Source organism: Danio aesculapii, chromosome 5, assembly GCF_903798145.1.
Source record: "Danio aesculapii chromosome 5, fDanAes4.1, whole genome shotgun sequence".
Classification (NCBI taxonomy): Eukaryota; Metazoa; Chordata; class Actinopteri; order Cypriniformes; family Danionidae; genus Danio; species Danio aesculapii.
The window spans coordinates 38,682,647-38,702,785 of NC_079439.1; positions in this window are offsets into that span (position 1 = coordinate 38,682,647).

Below are 20,139 nucleotides of genomic sequence, written 5' to 3' on the forward strand. Positions count from 1 at the left end.
AATGTTAATAATAATGTTCATAAAAGATAAATGCTGCATAGGTTTGTGGAATATTATATTTGGTGACATAGATTGGGAACAGTTTTGGCTTCTTCGTAAAAAAAAAAAAAATTATAAAGCTGTCGAAGTCTCAATCAAATTCATTCATAATTGCTATCCAATAAATACCAAACTAGCTTAATTTAATAACATTATTTCCGCCAAATGCTCATTTTGTACTCAATATGGCGAGACACTAAATCATTTATTTTGGGAGTGTACTTACTCTAAACTTTAAAGTTACTTTCCAACTTTAAAAAAAAAAAAATCTTATTTCCAAATCTCTGTATTTCCCCAAAAATTGTATCTTTGGTTACTCTCTGAACTTAGATCCTTCTCATTGTAAATTTATTATATATTTTTAGCTTTTTCTGGATGAATTTTACATCCATAAATGTAAATTTTCAAAGAAACACCTTAACGTTTTATTTTCAGAAAAGACATTGATTTATATGTGAACTCCTTAAAAGTCTCTAATAATTATATTGCATGTAAAACTCTTTCTTGGTGTAAATCATTTAAACTTTTTCATTTGCTGGAAGTTTTATGTAACCCTTTTGTCTCTTTGTTCATATTGTAACTTCGTAAATGTTTTTTTATTGCATGATAAAATAAAGTTATAAAAAAAATAAAATAAAATATAAATTCAGTTTTTTTAAGTACCAATGAAATCAAAACTAATGATGATTTTCTTAGCTCAAATTGTGTGGCAAACAATACATCTTTGCACGTCATTAAAGGTCATATGAAATTAAAACAGTTTTTCAGATGTTATGCATATATATGCCTCAGTGTGAGAAGAGCAAGTTGGCTTGCATGACCATTGCCAAGTTTTGAAAAGAGATCTGTTTTATTATTAATGCCTTATTAAAATTAAATTGTTAATATTAGTTAATGCCCTCTTGAGTTCACATGAATTAACAATGAAATTTTATTTAATTACCTAACTTTGACAAAAATGAATAAATACTGTAATAAATATTAGACCTTACCAAGTTTTTTTAATTTTTTAATTTTTAATTTTTAAACATTGTTTAACAAACAATGTTTCCAGTTAGTCACTGTAACCGAGCAGTAGCGGTAACTAACTGGAAACTGCTTACACTTAATTACTGTACTGTAGTTCTATAGCATAATAGCTAATGCATACACATTAATGGTATATCATTTAGTTATTGTAGTTTTACTAAAATGAATCAGTATTCTTAACTGTTATTAAAAATAGAAAGCATTTCCATGTGGTAAATGCACAAAGACTTTTAATTTCAGTCAGCTAGCCCCAGGGCTTCCTATTGTCATCCCATACAAAATTGTTGCGTTTAAGATCTGAAAAAACAGTGATCTTCACTGCCTGGCTGAGTTATGATATAAATAGGGTCTCAGACCAAACAAGAAGCACTGCATTAAATCATATTTTTCCCCACCATGTCTTTAAAATAAGGAAATAAATTTTACCACAATTGTTTCAATAGAGTTTTTGCGCTAGCCTGCTGCTCCTGACGGCGCCTGCGTTTAAACATTTTTTGTCTCTTTTTACCCTTTAACAACCAAATGGATGCTTAAGTCTATTTAACTGAATGCATCGTAATTACATAACAACATTGATGCTCTAAAAGTAATCTTATGAAATTGAAAATAGTCACATTAAGCTTTCGGAAGTTCATAATTGGCTAAAGAACACTATAGTCCATTCTTCAAACAAATGTATTTTATTGTTTTTGCAGCAAACAAATATACAACAGAAAATGTCTAACAAAATTAAACAAATCAGCAGATATAAATACATGTTTTATTTACAATGAAACAAAGAGGTTAAATTAATGAACAACACATGCAGTGTACAGTATATGACTTGTGTGTTGAAGTAGGGTGGGAACTCGGTTTGACACCGATGGTATACAATGTTGGGAATAACGCATTACAAGTAACACAAGTTACATAATAATATTACTTTTCTAAGTAACCAGTAACGTGTTACTTTTAAAAATGTAGTAATATTTGACTTACTTTTTAGTTTAATTAATTCACTTTTAAAATAAATTGCTGAACTAAAATTAATGCTGAGTCTAGCAGTCAAGGAGAGAATTTTCTCCTAGCAGAAACAACCAGAAATCAAGATGGCAGAGCCTTACATTTTTGCGACGGAAGTATTCTCATTTTTCTGAACACATGGAAGACAAGTAAAAGGGGATTATTTGGCTCAATGCTCATTTTACCTCACTATAAGACAAAAAGAACAAAAGCATTAAAGCAATTGCTTTTAACTATCATTAATCTGTACGGCATGTAGAGCTCTGGGCTCAGGAAGTTCTCAGAAGATAACATTATCCTAATTTATTAATAATGAATGTATTTTTAAAGGTAAGTAAAGGTTATGTGTTATTAATTGCAGAGCTCTTCTATTTAAATAAAAGAAGAAGAAAATCTCTGCAAGTTCTGAAAGAGATCAAGCCTCAGGCAGGTGAGAAATAGTAGCGCAAAAGTAACATAACACATAACATTCCATAAAAAGTAACGCAACTAGTTACTTTTTTGGATTACTTTCAAAAATAACTTTCCCCAACACTGATGGTGTATCAAAGCAACTGCCAACATTTATCACAATCAAATAATTTTTATTTATAATAATAAAAAAGTTACTTAATTTATTTTAAAGGGGCAACGAATTTGTGTTTAGAATAAGACAGACAGCCTGTGTGTTAATGCCTAAACTATTGTTTTCTGTATTAAGATAAAAGGAACTCTATAATTAACCATAAAACATCAGAGTAGATGAGACAGTAATGATTGAACAGTAATTTAAAATTTATTATCACAGTTATCACCTGTAATTGGTACATAAAGTAAATTACTGTCATTTATTCTTTGCACTGCACAATTTCATACAAATCCTACTCGTAAATCCTACAGTAAATACTGTATCCTTTTATTACAGCAAAACACTGGCTGTTTTAGGGTTATTTACTGCATAATCTACAGCAAGGGTTAACAATGTACAATTTAAATAACTGTCACAGAGAAAACATCTTGCAATCTAAGCCCACCTCCACCCCCTTCCTTTTGGAAGGACATCTTTTTGTCTTTCATTCATTCATTCATCCATATATCCATCCATTCAGGAAATACCTAACATCTAACCATCAGTTTCCAGTCATTGCTGAGGTGTATAATTCCTACATTACAGGAGTGGAACTCCAGCAATGCACAAGATGTTCTCCAGTGTTCTTTAGATAAATCTCCACTGATGCTCTTGTGAGTTTACTTCTTCTTTCTGTAGTGTGTCAACTACTTAAAAAAAGAAACACCTGCCACCTCGCTAACTATCTAAGCCCACCACTATACCCTTCATCTTGGAAGGACATCTATTTTTATTCATTCATCCACCCATCCATTCAGGAAATACCTAACTGATGCTCTTGTGTGTATTACCTACAATGTAAACAACAGCCACAGAGAAGACATCTATCTAACAATCTTTGCCCACCACCACCCCCTTCCTCTCGGAAGGACATCCATCCATGCACCCATCCATCTGTGTTTGAAGGATATTCCTGACCATCAGTTTCCAGTCATTGCTGAGGTGTGTGATACCTATTTGTCTTCACATACTGCACGTTTCCACTGACTGGTACAGTACAGTCTGGTATGGGTCGGTACGGGTCACCTTTATCAGGTTTGCATTTCCACTGCCAAGGGTACCCTTTTTGGTGGGCGTGGCGTACGACAGAAAATTTCAGTCGACGTCATTCTCACTCCAATAATTGTCTACAGTAAAGCTGTACAGGTCATTCACATATCATATGAGAAGCACTTCTCACAAAACAGATGCTTTACACATATAAATACTTGTGTATAAATGTTCATTACTAACTTTTCTATGAACATGATTTGATTATAACTGCAAATCAATGAGAGTGCGAAATAGCCTACTGTAACGTCTGCAATTATATAAAATAAATAAATAAATAAATAAATAAATGCAACATATATGAACACATACAGACCACATACAGACTCTTACTGTCTCCGATATGTTATCAATTACAGAAAAACTACACACAGCACACATTTAGTCTTTATTTGGGTTCAAAAACAACACGCAACATAGCCCACAGTCAGTGCAAACCTCTCATCTGTGTCTGTAATCTTCACCAGCACATGTAACCTCTGTTAGAGAGTAATTCCGTCATTCCAACACAATCTCACGGCAATTCATAACTTTTTGATTTAGTGGCTAAATAGTATGAATTCGTATGATCTAATTTGTACAATTTATTACGATTTGCTCATCCCCCAATGACAGTTGCGTTTAGGGTTGGGATTAGGTGCCACGCCTCTTTTTTAAAATCGTACAATTTCGTACTACTGAACTCTACTACTGAATTAGCCACTAAACTGACAAAACGTAAAAAAATACTTATGTTTTCTTGTGAGATCAGGCTGGTCATTCCGAGTTCATAATAGTCCAAAATAGGACGATCAACTTGGCAGTTTGTTCATGATTCAGGTTGCTGAAACAATTTGCTTCTGTAACGCCACGCCAGCAGAGGGAGCCCTCGCCCAACTACTGACTCAGCTCCGCTCCCTCTGCAGTCACTTCCTGTTTGTGTAGTATTTCAGTGAGTGTTCAGGCCATGCTTCTTTGCAAAGTATTGCCAGTCTATCTGCATTACCAAGTGTTTTCCAAGAGCCCTTCATGAGCGCCTGCCTGTGTATGACCCTGCCTGCCTTGTTCAAGTACGTTCTCTGTCTTTGCCCCCTTGCTCTGTTATGGACTGCTTATTGTTGCCTTGAACTTTTGCCTGCCTTCTCACCACGTCTTCTGGATTTGCCCCTGTGTATCTTGATTTGTTTTGGACTGTTTGTTGTTATACTGAACCTCTGCCTGCACTCTCACTACATCGTCTGGATTTGCCCCTATCTTTGTTGACTGCTTATGTGTTGCCGACTTTCCGCCGGTTTAATCACTGATGTCTCTGCCTAAACCCTTTAATAAAACTTCTGCATATGGATTCTAATACTGCCTCAGACCCTACGTTACAGAATACTTCGCCACCGCTCAAGCTATGTCATGGCCTGCTCAAGCCACGCCAGTGCCTGCTCAAGCCACGCCAGTGCCTGCTCAAGCCATGCCAGGGTCTTCTCCAGCTCACAAGATGGCTGTCTCCAGTACTCCAGTTCACAAGATTGCTGTCTCCAGTCCTCCAGTTCACAAGATTGCTGCCTCCAGTCCTTCAGCTCACAAGATGGCTGTCTCAAGTCCTCCAGTTCACAAAATGGTCGCCACCAGTCCTCCAGCTCACAAGAGGGCCGCTGCCATTTCTCCAGCTCACAAGATGGCCGACTCCAGTCCTCCAGCTCACAAAGTGGCCACAACCAGCCCTTCAGATCACGCATGGGTAAGCGCTAATCTGCTACTAGCTCACAAGATGGCTTCCTGTTCCAAGTCTGTTCCTGCTATAGTTCCGGTCCAAGTTTATGTTCCGAAAATGCCATCACCTGAGCCACCAGAATGGCCACCACAATCTGAGTTGCCAGAGCTGCTGTCACCATCAGACCTGTTACTGCAAGAGCTGCTACCACCACCTCCAGAGCTGCCAGATCCTCTAGAGCTGCCAGATCCTCAGTCACTGCCAGAGCTGCCAGAGCCTTTACCGCCAGAGCCATTGCCGCCATTGCCACCAGAGCTGCCACCACCAGAGCTGCCAGAGCCACCGCTGCCAGAGCCATTGCTACCAGAGCCATTGCTGCCAGAGCTGCCACCGCCACCAGTACTGCCAGAGCTGCCAAAGCCACTGCCAGAGCCACTGCCGCCAGTACTGCCAGAGCCACTGCCGACAGAGCTGCCAGAGCCGCTGCCAGAGCCGCTGCCAGAGCCACTGCCGCCAGTACTGCCTGAGCTGCTGCCACCGCCTGAGCTTCCAGAATGGCCGCCGCTGCCTGAGCTTCACGAATGGCTGCCACCGCTGCCTGAGCTCCCTGAATGGCCGCAGCCGCCTGAGCTTCCAGAAGGGCCGCTGCCGCCTGAGCTTCCAGAATGGCCGCTGCCGCCTGAGCTTCCTGAATGGCCGCCACCGCCTGAGCTTCCTTAATGGCCGCCGCATGAGCTTCCTGAATGGCCGCCGCCTGAGCTTTCTGAATGGCTGCTGCCTGAGCTTCCTGAATGGCCGCTGCCGTCTGAGCTTCCTGACTGGCCGCCGCCTGAGCTTCCTGAATGGCTGCCGCCGGCTGAGCTTCCTGAATGGCCGCCGCCTGAACTTCCTGATTGGCCGCTGCCACCGTCTGAGCTTCCTGAATGGCCGCCGCCTGAGCTTCCTGAATGGCTGTCGCCGCATGAGCTTCTTGAATGGCGGGCGCCAGACACTTTTGAATCCTTTGAATGGCGGACGCTAGGATCCTCGGAATTCCTCGAAAGGCAGGCATCAGACACCTCTGAAATCCTCGAATGGCCAGGGGTACGAGACCCACTTGAGTCCCACGAAAGGCCAGAGCAGTCACCTGAGTCCCACAAAAGGCCAGTGCAGTCACCTGAGTCCCACGAAAGGCCAGAGCAGTCACCTGAGTCCCACGAAAGGCCAGAGCAGTCACCTGAGTCCCACGAAAGGCCAGAGCAGTCACCAGAGTCCCACGAAAGGCCAGAGCCGTCACATGAGTCCCATAAAAGGCCAGAGCCATCACCTGAGTTACACAAAGGGCCAGAATTACCACCTGAGTTCTACGAATGGCTGCCAGAGCCATGTGACTTCCCAAAGCTGCCCAAACTGTTTGAACCTAAGTCCCCTGATTCACTGGGGTTATACAAACTGCCAGTGACTCCTGATCCAAGGCCTCCTGATCTACTGGGCTTGTATGAACTGTCAGTGGCCCCTAAACCAAAGCCCCCTGATACACTGGAGTTAAAGGAACTGTCAGTGTCTCCTGAACCCAAGCCTCCTGACCCACTGGAGTTAAATAAACTGCCCGTGTCTCCTGAAGCCAAGCCTCCTGACTCACTGGTGTTAAATGAACTACCAGTGTCTCCTGAGCCCAAGCCTCCTGACCCACAGGAGTTAAAGGAACTGCCAGTGTCTCCTGAACCCAAGCCTCCAGACATATCTCAGCTCCACTCATCAGGCCTTCCGCAATTAAATGCTCCAGGCCCTCCACAGCTCCACGCTCCAGGCCCTCTGCAGCTCCACACTCCAGGCCCTCCGCAGCTCCACACTCCAGGCCCTCCGCAGCTCCATGCTTCAGGTACACCTCTGCTCAACGCCCCAGGCCCGCCTCTGCTCCACGCCCTAGGCCCGCCTCTGCTCCACGCCCCAGGCCCGCCTCTGCTCCACACCCCAGGCCCACCTCTGCTCCACGCCCCAGGCCTGCCTCTGCTCCACGCCCCAGGCCCGCCTCTGCTCCATGCCCCAGGCCTGCCTCTGCATCACGGCCCAGGACCGCCTCTGCTCCACGAACCAGGGCCATGTCCTCTTCATGGTTCTGGACCGCCACTTCTCTATGGTCCTGGCCCTCCATCCCACCCCTGAACTCCTCCCTTCCACATCGAGCTCCAGGAGTCGCTCCTAGAGGGGGGGGTTCAGTAACGCCACGCCAGCAGTCACTTCCTGTTTGTGTAGTATTTCAGTGAGTGTTCAGGCCATGCTTCTTTGCAAAGTATTGCCAGTCTATCTGCATTTCCAAGTGTTTTCCAAGAGCCCTTCATGAGCGCCTGCCTGTGTATGACCCTGTCTGCCTTGTTCAAGTACGTTCTCTGTCTTTGCCCCCTTGCTCTGTTTTGGACTGCTTATTGTTGCCTTGAACTTTTGCCCGCCTTCTCACCACGTCTTCTGGATTTGCCCCTATGTTTGTTGACTGCTTATGTGTTGCCGACTTTCCGCCTGTTTAATCACTGATGTCTCTGCCTAAACCCTTTAATAAAACTTCTGCATATGGGTTCTAATACTGCCTCAGACCCAACGTTACAGCTCCTGTGTTTTGTTGGGCTTCTCCTTTGTTTTTTCGCTTTTCACTCTCACGTTTGACCTTTTCTTTTCTGACAGGATCAGATGTCGGAGACACTTCAATAATCACACACACGTTATTATCATCAGCTCAAGAAGTTTGTTATATTAAATATAGGCGCATGTGGAGAGGTAAGCATGATCGAACTCCCAATGAGGGGGGAGAGCAGGTTTGGAGCCCAGCGGCTAATCAGCAGGCCAATCAGAAATAATAAATAACACCTGTTTATTCTAGTGATTGGGACGGAGAGACAACCTTCTTAAGGAGAACATAAGGAGCAGCCGGGAGAAGAGGACACACACACACACGCACTACGGGTGTTGTGCACTTACCTAAAAAAAAATAAAACGTTATTGCTTACCTGAATCGCCGACCCTGTCTTCTTCTTCCCTCAACAACGAACTTTGCTACAGTGGTGCTGAAACCAGGGAAGAAGAAGAAACTCTGCTGCCAGAATGGTCACTCCGTCTACCAGTTCATGTGCAGAAGTCATCCAGGCGCTCCACCAACAACATCGTGCGCTGGGGGAGCTGAGAGAAAATCTGGAACGACGCTTCCAAGTCCTCGTAGAGGCCCAGCGGGAGGACCGCGAGCTAATCCAGAGTCTGCTGGTCCAGGAGATCTGGCCCGCTCCGACATCTGCCGCCCACCCTCCCATCTCGCTACAGAAGATGGCACCGGAGGACGACCCGGAAGTGTTCCTGAACCTCTTCGAGAGGTTGGCGGAGGCGTGTGGCTGGCCGCGGGCCGAGTGGCCAGTAAGAGTTATCCCCCTGCTGTCGGGCGAAGCCCAAATTGCCTTGCAGCAGCTACCGGCCCAGAATCTCCTGGAGTACGCTCACCTAAAGCGAGCCGTCCTCCGGAAGAACAGCGTCAGGACTTCCGCTCCAGAAGTCCGCCCAGCTGGTGGGTGCCGCGGTGCTGGAGCAATTCATCACCCGCCTCCCTCCCGAACATCAGAGTGGGTCCAGTGCCACCGGCCAGAGGATCTGGAGACGGCCATCCGGCTGGCGGAGGATCACCTGGTGGCGAGGTCCAGGGTCGACGAAATAATCTCTCTCTCTTCTCCCCCTCTCTCTCCTCCTGTTCTCAGGCCCAGACGGCGGGGACCGCCCACACCAGCACCCAGACGGCGGTGCACAGAGGCGGATCTGCCAAACGTCCCAAGAGGGGTGGGTCCATATCCGGACGGCGGGGTGGAGCCACGACCCCTGGCGGTTCCCCAGGCAGCGCCAGGTCTCTCTCCGGTTCAATCGGTTGGTCTTGCTGGCCCTGGGGGTATAGTGAGAAGGGCTGGGCCGATGCATTGGCACCGCGGGGGCGAGAATAGCACACCAAAAATCTGCTCCATGAAGGAGGTGAGTGTGGTGAGTCACGCGCTGTCTCAGGGGAAGGGCTGGGAATTTCTCGGTGTAAAGACTTTCCCCTGGAACAGTCGCGTGACGACACACTAAGACATGCACTCGAAAGAGTGCAGGTGATAGATGGGGAAAACCTCCAGCCTGACCGGCCCCTCTCCTATCCATATTTTGCGATCATTAATGACAGGGTGTATCGAGTGACCCAAGACGCTCAGACAAAAGAAGATACTACCCAATTATTAGTACCAAAGTGCCGTCGGGAAATGCTTTTCCAGGCGGCTCATACTAATCCTATGGCCGGACATTTAGGTCAGGCGGCCACATTAAATCGCCTCATGACCTGATTCTTTTGGCCGGGCATTCACGAAGATGTCAGCAGATGGTGCGCTGCGTGCCGTGAATGTCAGCTGGTAAATCCACCGGCCACCCCAAAAGCGCCTTTGTGCCCTTTACCAATTATGGAGATGCCCTTTGAGAGAATTGGTATGGATCTTATCGGGCCATTAGAGCGATCCGCACGCGGGCACCGGTTTGCACTAGTCCTAGTGGATTATGCAACCCGCTACCCGGAAGCAGTAGCGCTCCATAACATCTCAGCGAAAAGTGTTGCGGAAGCTCTGTTTTGTATAATCTCCCGAGTGGGAATCCCCAAGGAGATTCTCACTGATCAAGGCACCGCGTTCATGTCACGCACCATGCGCGACCTTTACGGATTATTGGGCATTAAATCCATTTGCACCAGCGTCTATCACCCACAAACAGACGGGCTGGTGGAAAGGTTTAATCGCACGCTTAAATCAATGATCCGTAAATTCGTTCATGAGGACGCGAAAAATTGGGATAAGTGGTTGGAGCCCTTGTTATTTGCTGTGCGGGAGGTTCCCCAAGCCTCCACGGGGTTTTCCCCCTTCGAGCTTCACTATGGCAGACAGCCCAGAGGGGTTTTGGATGTCATTAGAGAGGCTTGGGAGGACGAGCCTTCTAATAGTAAAAATGAAATTCAATATATTCTGGACCTTAGAGCAAAACTCCACACACTGGGGCGGCTTTCTACGGAGAATTTGCTTAAGGCTCAGGATGACCAACGCCGGTGATATGACAAGGGCACTAAACTACGTAAATTTGCACAGGGAGATAAAGTCCTTGTACTGCTACCCACTTCCAGCTCTAAATTACTCGCCAAGTGGCAAGGGCCGTTTGTGGTCACACGAGTCGGTGATCTCGATTACGAGGTGGTTCGTTCGGACAGGGCTAATTCACGTCAGATCTATCACAATAATCTGCTGAAGCAGTGGAGGGAGCCGGAGGAAGTGGCGCTGGCTACGCTTGTTACTAACGAGGATGACCTGGGGCCAGAGAGCCCCGGCCGGGAACGGCCGGGCGCTCTGGTCACCGGAGGGGATCATCTCAGCGAGCCAGCTCCTCGATATCCGGCACCTCCAACGTGAATTCTCTGATGTGTTCTCGGCCCTGCCCGGTTGTACTAACCTGATTCAGCACCATATCGAGACCGAACCGGGCGTGGTCGTTAGGACCCGACCGTATCGCCTACCTGAACACAAGAAAAAAGTGATTCAGGAAGAATTGAGTAATATGTTGAAAATGGGAGTAGTAGAAGAGTCCCACAGCGACTGGGCCAGCCCGATTGTCTTGGTACCCAAGACTGATGGCTCGGTCCGGTTCTGTGGGGATTATCGCAAGGTAAATGCGGTGTCGAAATTCGACGCCTATCCAATGCCGCGCATTGACGAGTTGCTCGACCGGTTAGGTGCTGCTCGATTTTACTCGACCTTGGATTTAACGAAGGGTTATTGGCAGATCCCCTTGACTCCAATATCCCGCAAAAAAACCGGCTTTCACAACGCCGTTTGGATTACACCAATTCGTGACACTTCCGTTCGGGCTGTTCGGGGCACCGGCAACGTTTCAGCGTCTGATGGATAAAATACTCTGCCCTCACGTGGCATATGCCGCTGCTTATTTAGATGACATCATCATTTACAGTAATGACTGGCAACGGCATATGTAACACCTGAGGGCGGTATTGTCGGCGCTGAGACGGGCCGGGCTCACGGCTAACCCACGAAAATGTTCAATTGGGCGAGTGAAAGTAAGGTATCTGGGCTTCCACTTAGGCCACGGGCAGGTGCAGCCCCAAATTGATAAGACTGCAGCTATTGCCACCTGTCCGAGACCTAAGACCAAGCAGGAGGTGAGACAGTTTTGGGGCTGGCGGGATACTATAGGCGTTTTGTCCCTAATTATTCGGCCCTCGTCAGCTCATTGACTGATCTCACTAAAAAGGAGGGACCAGATACCGTCCAATGGTTGGAGCAGTGTCAACAGGCCTTCTCAAAGGTGAAATCTATACTTTGCGGGGGGCCACTATTGCACGCTCCTGATTTTGCTCTCCCCTTTCTGTTACAGACGGATGCATCCGATCGGGGTCTGGGGGCGATTCTCTCCCAGGAGGTGGCAGGAGTGGAACGGCCGGTGCTGTACATTAGCCGAAAACTCAGTAAGAGTGAGGCTAAGTACAGCACCATAGAGAAGGAGTGCCTGGCGATCAGGTGGGCCGTTCTCACTCTTCGCTATCACCTCCTGGGCAGGGAATTCGTCCTCTGTTCAGATCATGCTCCTCTCCAGTGGCTTCACCGCATGAAGGATACCAACGCGCGGATCACCCGTTGGTATCTAGCGTTACAGCCTTTTAAATTCAAGGTGGTCCACAGGCCGGGGCGCAGATGGCTGTGGCCGACTTCCTCTCCAGGGCGGGGGGGGAGAGGGCTGCAGGCCGGACGGCTCCCCGGCCTGAGGCGGGCGGTGGAGGTATGTGGAGAGGTAAGCATGATCGAACACCCAATAAGGGGGGAGAGCAGGCTTGGAGCCCGGCAGCTAATCAGCAGGCCAACCAGAATAATAAATAACACGTGTTTATTCTAGTGATTGGGCCGAACAGACAACCTTCTTAAGGAGAACAGAAGGAGCAGCCGGGAGAAGAGGGAGAGAGCACACACACACGCACTACGGGTGTTGTACACTTACCTGAAAAAAAAATAAAACGTTATTGCTTACCTGAATCGCCGACCCTGTCTTCTTCTTCCCTCAACAATGAACTTTGCTACAGCGCAATTGCAGGCTCTCTGGAGAATCTGAAACCGCTCGCACTTTTAGACAACCTCGTAAAACAACAGGACACGTTATATTTTGTTCTTCTTGGCTTTGTGGCTGTACATCAAGACAACGACAAGGTTTGTTTGAGCTCGGGTAATCCATGGATCGTTATTATATGCATAAAGTATTACAATGTAATGTCTCGACTGTGTATTTAAAACATGGCGGTTCCTTTGTTTTCATTTTGGCTAGCTCCACAAGCTCGTGACGTATCTCTGTAACCAATCAGCGTTCAGTTGTGCGTGTAATTCCACCTTGTAGTACCCTTTCAAAAGGGGGTCGAAAAAAAGTGGTACGGTACGGTACGGTTCGGTTCGGTACACCTTTTGACAGTGGAAACGGCTATAAAAGCATACCGAACAGATGAATCTCCACTGATGCTCTTCATGATGAGTTTCCTTCTTCTGCCTGTTGTGTGTCCATTACTTGAAAAAGAAACACCTGCCACAGACAAGTAATCTAGCTAACTATCTAAGCCCACCTCCACCCCCTTCATCTTGGAAGGACATCTATTTTTATCCATTCATCCACCCATCCATTCAGGAAATACCTAACCAGACCATCAGTTTGCAGTCATTGCTGAGGTGTGATTCCCATTTCTCCACATGACCCAGCCTAATCTGCAAAAGACAAAAACAAGACTAACAGAGCTCCACTTGCTGGCTAATCTCCAGCAATAAACAGAGGTCTCCATTGTTCTTCAGATAAATCTCCACTGTTCCCTTGTGAGTCTCCTTCTTCTGCTCCACTCCAATCTGCAAAAGTTGAAGAGAGCACCAACAGAGCCCTACCTGCTGGCTGTTCTCCAGCTATTTTTAGATAAAACTCCACCGATGCTCTTGTGTCCATTACCTACAATGTAAACAACAGCCACAGAGAAGACATCTATCTAACAATCTATGCCCACCACCACCCCCTTCCTCTTGGAAGGACATCCATCCATGCACCCATTCATCTGTGTTTGAAGGATATTCCTGACCATCAGTTTCCAGTTGTTGCTGAGGTGTGTGATTCCTATTTGTCTCCACATACTGCACTCCAGTCTGTAAAAGACAAACACAGGACTAACAGGACTCCATTGATGCTCTGGTGAGTTTCCGTCTTCTGCCTGTTGTGTGTCCATTACTTGAAAAAGAAACACCTGCCACAGACAAGACAACTAGCTAAATATCTAAGCCCACCTCCACACCCTTCCTCTTGGAAGGACATCTATTTTCATTCATTCATCCACCCATCCATTTAGGACATACCTAACCAGACCATCAGTTTGCAGACATTGCTGAGGTGTTATTTCCCCCAGTCTTATCTGCAAAAGACAAAAACAAGACTAACAAAGATCTACTTGCTGGTTGATCTCCAGCAATAAACAATGTTCTCCAGTGTTCCCTTTTGAGTCTCCTTCTTCTGCTCCACTCCAATCTGCAAAAAAACAAAGACAGCACCAACAAAACCCTTTCTGCTGTTCTCCACCGATGCTCTTGTGAGTGTCCCTCTTCTGCCTGCTCTCTCTCCATTACCTGAAAAAAGAAATCTGACACAGACAAGGCCTAATTAACTATCTATACCAATCACCACTCCTGTATCTTGGAAGGATATCCATTGACGCACATGTCCATCTGTTTTTAATAAAAAAAAAGAATTTCCTGACCATCAATTTCCAGTTGTTGCTGAGGTGTGTGATTCCCTTTTTCTCCATGTCGTCCATTCCAATCTGCAAAATACAATAGAAAGATGTCAAGTCATTAATTATTCTTATATCCTACATTATAACATCAATTTATCTGATGATATAACAACAATCTGTAAATGTTAAATTAGATAGAAATATACACATGAAGCATTAAAACTAACAAAAAATACTGAATCTATCTTTGTCTATCTGAAGGAAATACCTGACCATCACTTACTGTCACAGTAAGACCAAGTTCTCCACCCACTGAAGCACCATGAGCACCCTCACCTGAGTCTAATTAGACACATCATCACCATCATCATCACAGCACTATAAAGACTCCCTATAATAAACTCCCTATACACCGTCATTGTGTTAATTTTTAGGAATTAGTTCACTTACGTCTCCTGTGATCTCTAGTGTGTCTCCTAGTTCCTCATCTGGTCTTCATCCTGTTCCCCGCTGTGGTATCCGTGTCCAGTCTCCAATCCTGCAATCAAATATCCAGATTATGTTTATGGACTATTATCATCTGCATCAATATACTCACCTGCCATCCTGCAAATGCCATCCTTGTTTATACCACTCACCTGAATCCCATCCCTTCTGTGACATTTACTCTGTAAAAATTAAATTGTATAATTTTAAAATAGTTTAATAAAGTTAATTTGATTCAACTTAAAAATTTAATGCTGTACCTAATTTCTTACGATGCACTTGTCATTACTGAGGTGTGCTTCCCTGTTTTTCCACATCCTCCGTGCCAATGTGTCAAAGAGAAATATGTCAAGTCTTTAATTGATCTTAAAACATTTCTTTGGACTCTAACTCCATTGTTCTAGCCGTCCTACCTGCTTCCTGATGTCCAGGTTTTCAAGTATATCACCGTTCCCCTTGTGAGTCTCCTTCTGCTCCACTCCAACCTGCAAAAAAACATAAGACAACCCCAACAAAACCCTACCCTTGTTCTCCAGCATTTTTAGATAAATGCCCACCGATTCTCTTGTGAGTCTCTATTTTCTGCCTGGTCTCTATTAGCTGAAAAAGAAAAAACCTAACACAGACAAGGCCTAACTATCTACTTATACCAATGGTTCTCAAAGTGTGGTTTGCGGACTTCCTTCTATAGGAGGAATCACTGAATAATAATTAAAAATATGTGAAAATATTTTACCCTTTTATGCGTACAATAACACCAATATTATCATATATCATATATCATTGGCTGTTCCCTGTACTGTATGATCACACTGTTGTGATTAGTATGTTTAGTGCATCACGTCATCAGATGCTAAGAATCTAAATAGAGCTCTCGAGCAGATGCGCACTAGAGATATGCTTTGTAGACCAGTCTTGTTGGCATTTCAGTTACTGCAAACTCAGGAATTTCCCCATGCTGTATCATTGGTAAAATAATGATCACAAACGTGTTAACGTGTGTTCGTAGTTGTGTAAAATAATTTTTGTTTTTCGATATATAGCCTAAAGTCATTTGTTTTGTACGTAGCCTAGCGGTGTGGCTTTTGATTTAATTTATTACCTCAGATTTAAATTAATCTATATAGACTAATAGACTCAAGCAAATTTGCCATGTTTGAAGCTTGGCAAAACACAAAAATTAAAGTTGGTCTCTGTGTGCATAGATGAAGCACCTGCAACCTGAAAGCGGTGGTCGGGTGCACAGTTTACACAAGATATGATCTCAATTTCACAATTTATCTCAACTGATAAATCACTTATGAATTGGTCAAACAGTGTATTTATAATCACTCGCTGACTTCAGACTTTCTGACACATACTGTAAATGACGCACTGTAAGCAGATCTAATCTCTAATTTAAATATGTAGCAGAGTTGTCACAAAACTGGAATTTGATACCAATCGATACTGAAATTTTAAAAACATTTGAGCGCTGTTAAACGCGTTCTTAAACAGCGCTGATTTGCCATTGTGTTCACATGCTCAACAGAAATGACTGTGATTGGTCTTGAATATCATCAGTTCACCGAACTCACCGCTGTTTACTGAGTGTAACGTCCTGGTTACGTATGTAACCCACGTTCCCCGAATAGGGAACGGAGACATGTTTCTGTATAAACAGATTTTGGGAGTGCTTTAGACCAGTGGTTCTCAAACTTTTAAACCAGCGACCCCCAATGTAAGATCGTCAATAACTCTCGACCCCCCCCCCCCCCCCCCCCCCCCCCCCCACTAACAAAGCACATACAAACAATAAAAATAGCTTTTTTTAAGCTGTTCACAATATTTTAACTATATTTACTATACATTACAGGGCTCAAAATTAACATTTTGCTTGGTAGTACTGGTGCTCATAATTTTAAAAATGTAGGCGCACCAGCCAAAATTTAGTGGCTCCCACCAATTATCGCACTGTTGCTACAAGTTTTATAAACAGATTTATTGCATTTGAAATCAACACTAATCGAAACTAACAAGCAAATATATATATATATATATATATATATATATATATATATATATATATATATATATATATATATATATATATATATATATATATATATGCATGAGTGAGGAAAATATGTCTCAATGAAATCCCGTTATCACAAGAAAATACATTTTTATAACATAATTTGAGTGACCAAAAGATATCACGGACGGACCGCTCACTGGCCCTACATGAACAGCTTGACATGAATTCATTAATGAATGTTAACGATAACGGTGCTTTGTGCTCACGCCTGGTGTCTGATATTACACAGATGCTTTTGACATATACCTTATTATTTGCATACGTCATTTTAATAGCAATACCGCTCTTTTCATGAGCTGCAATATTAGTTTAATCTTAGTCAGTGCAAGCGCTTTTGCGATCGTGCACGTGGTGTTAAATTTTACATATAACTGCACGGCTGACAGCGTCTAGCGATTAAATGAAAGATTAAACAGAAACTCTCGTGCTTAAAATATGTGGATGTGGCAAACAGTTACCTGAAAATTCCGTCCCACAGACTTTATAGTGAATGCTTTAGTTATTTTCATAGCGAACATAGCCAATGGAATACTTTTATCCACTCTTCAATAAGTGTAGATAGTGGACTAACATTCACCACATGATCAGTTATCAGATGTGCCATTATTTGTAGCTTTAGGTGGATTCTAAAACTAAAGCTGTCCGTGTTGTTTTCATTTTCATCTTCAGCGCTTTACATTTTCGCGGTTGTAGCTCCTGTCATCTGAAGACAGGAGGCGTTGACTGAGTGATTGACAGCTGATTTTAACCAATTATTCGTGTTCAGTTCTTAAAGCAGTGGGCCAATAAGAAGAGCACGAAGGCGGGGCAAGCGTTGAAGGCTTTGTTTACTGCGGCAAGTTGTCATGACAAGTTTTAAAGTGTTCCTAAAGGCTGCGTTTCAAGTACAAAGATGCATTCTGCCTGAATTTGTCCTAAATACTTTATGAATCAGTAATATCTTTTAAAAAAATCTGAAAATATTAGCTTTCACTTGTAATACTGAAAAATATTTATTATAATCACTGAAAATTACACAATTTTTAAATCACTCTCGCGACCCCTTGAAATTATTCTGTGACCCCCAGTTTGAGAACCACTGCTTTAGATGACCAATCACTTCTGAAGATATGAAAACGGGCCAATGAAATGCCAATTGAATTGGCAGAGCTTAGCTCCACAGCTGAAACTGATGAGCCAATTAGGGCTATATCAGTCAGTTGCTGGAGCTAGCTCATCAAAATTTGCCTGCTGAAGAGCCGATCGCTCAGCTCCCAGCTGGAGACTCGGGTGCTGTGGCAGTGGAGCGCACCGTCTCCGTTCCCTATTCGGGGAATGTGGGTTACGTACGTAACCAGGACGTTCCCCTTCATAAGGGAACTTTTACGTGTGTCTGTATAAACAGACTTTGGGAGACTGTATGGAAAGCTAAGCCCGTCACGCTCCTGATGTGTAGTTTGCTAAGCCAAAGCGTGAGTGCACTGACATCACCAAGAGCGCAACCTTCCAACGTCCCCTTGGCCCAACATATTACCATTACATGGCAAAAAAGTTTTAAATCGGGGGTCGTAAGTGTGCTTTTACCTAGCTAATATAGACTAGGGATTTTTGAAAATACGACAGTACGTTGGGAAAGCGTGCCAGTCCCCGAAGAGGGAGGACGCAGCGGAGACCACCTACTACCCTAGAAGGGGAGACCTGATGGTAAAGAGACATATGGACTAGCCCTAAGGAGGGGGAGTGCTACATATGATAAGCTGGTTAGCAGTTTAGGGAAAACACGGGACGGCCTAATAAGGGGGAACACACCGTGGTAATAATGCATATGGCATCACCAAATGGGGATGCACATAGCTGGCACCGACCCTCAATATGCGTGTAGACCAAATGGGCATACCAAACGCACACTGAGCCATGCACTCGACTCCTCCGCTGAGTCGATGCTGGGGGCCTCGGAGGAATTCTCTAGGGTTCGCCTGCGAAGGGGAACTTACTAGTAGAGTAGGAAAAGCGCACGCATCTCCGGGTTAGGGAGCCTGGCGCAGCAAGCGTTTGTGACGCAGAGCTTAATAAACCTTCAGTGTGGAGGGTGACAGCCTACGCTCTAGTTTATCCTGAAGGAAGGATAACACAATGCTAATCTGGCAAGTTCGGGGGTCTTCTCAGCGAGAAGCGCACCACTCAGAGAACAGACTCCACTTCAGGGCGTAGGCATGCCTCGTAGAGGGTGCTCTAGCCTGAGTGATGGTGGTGTTAAGTACCGCGGGTGGTAAGTCACCTAAGTCCTCTGCGCTCTGTCTATGGACCACACATGGAGGTTCCAGAGATCTAGGCGTGGGTGCCAGATGGTGCCCTGTCCCCGAGAGAGGAGGTCCTCCCGTAGGGGAATGCGCCAAGGAGGGGCCGGCGCGAGGAGTGTGAGCTCCGAAACCCAGGTCCGGTTGGGCCAGAGGGGCGCAACAAACAAAACCTGCTCCTCGTCCTCCCTGACTTTGCACAAAGTTTGTGCGATTAGGCTCACTGGGGGAAACGCATATTTTCGCGTGCCCGATGGCCAGCTGTGAGTCAGTCCATCCCTGCCGAGGGGGGCCTCGGTCAGGGAATAAAGCAGCTGGCAATGTGCGTTCTCGGTGGAGGCAAACAGATCGATCTGGGCTTCCCCGAAGCGCGCCCATATCAGCTGGACCGAATCGGGGTGGAGTCTCCACTCTCCTCGGGACACTAGCTGCCGTGAGAGAGCATCGGCTGCACGGTTGAGCTCGCCCGGAATGTGAATGGCACGCAGCGATTTCAGCCACGTGTGACTCCAAAGGAGCAGAAGGCGAGCTGAGACATGCGTATACCCCCATACGGTTGATATAAGCCACCGTCGCTATGCTGTCCATCCTGACCAGCACGTGTTTCTGCTCCAGCACTGGAAAAAAACGGCAAAGAGCCAGATACACTGCCAACAGCTCCAGACAGTTGATATGCCAATGCAGGCGGGGTCCGGACCACGAACTCACGGCTGCATGCACGTTGCACACGGCCCCCCAGTCCGTGTTGGAGGCATCTGTCGTTACGACAACATGCCTGGATACTAGCCCTAGGGGCACTCCGGCCCGTAGAAAAGCCAGATCCGTCCAGGGGCTGAGGGTGCGGAGACACAGCGGAGTGATGTGCACCCGGTGCGTACCCGCGCATCCATGCCCGTGTGGGGACTCGAAGCCAACGCTGAAGTGGTCTCATATAAAGCATACCGAGCGGCGTGACCGCAGCTGCGGATGCCATATGTGCCCCAGGAGCCTCTGAAAACATTTCAAAATCTTCCTGTGGAGCTTGTTCAGACAGGAAAGCATTAGCCTGGCGCGCTCCTCGGAGAGACGCGCAACCATGGTGATCAAATCCAGCTCCAGCCCGAGATAAGA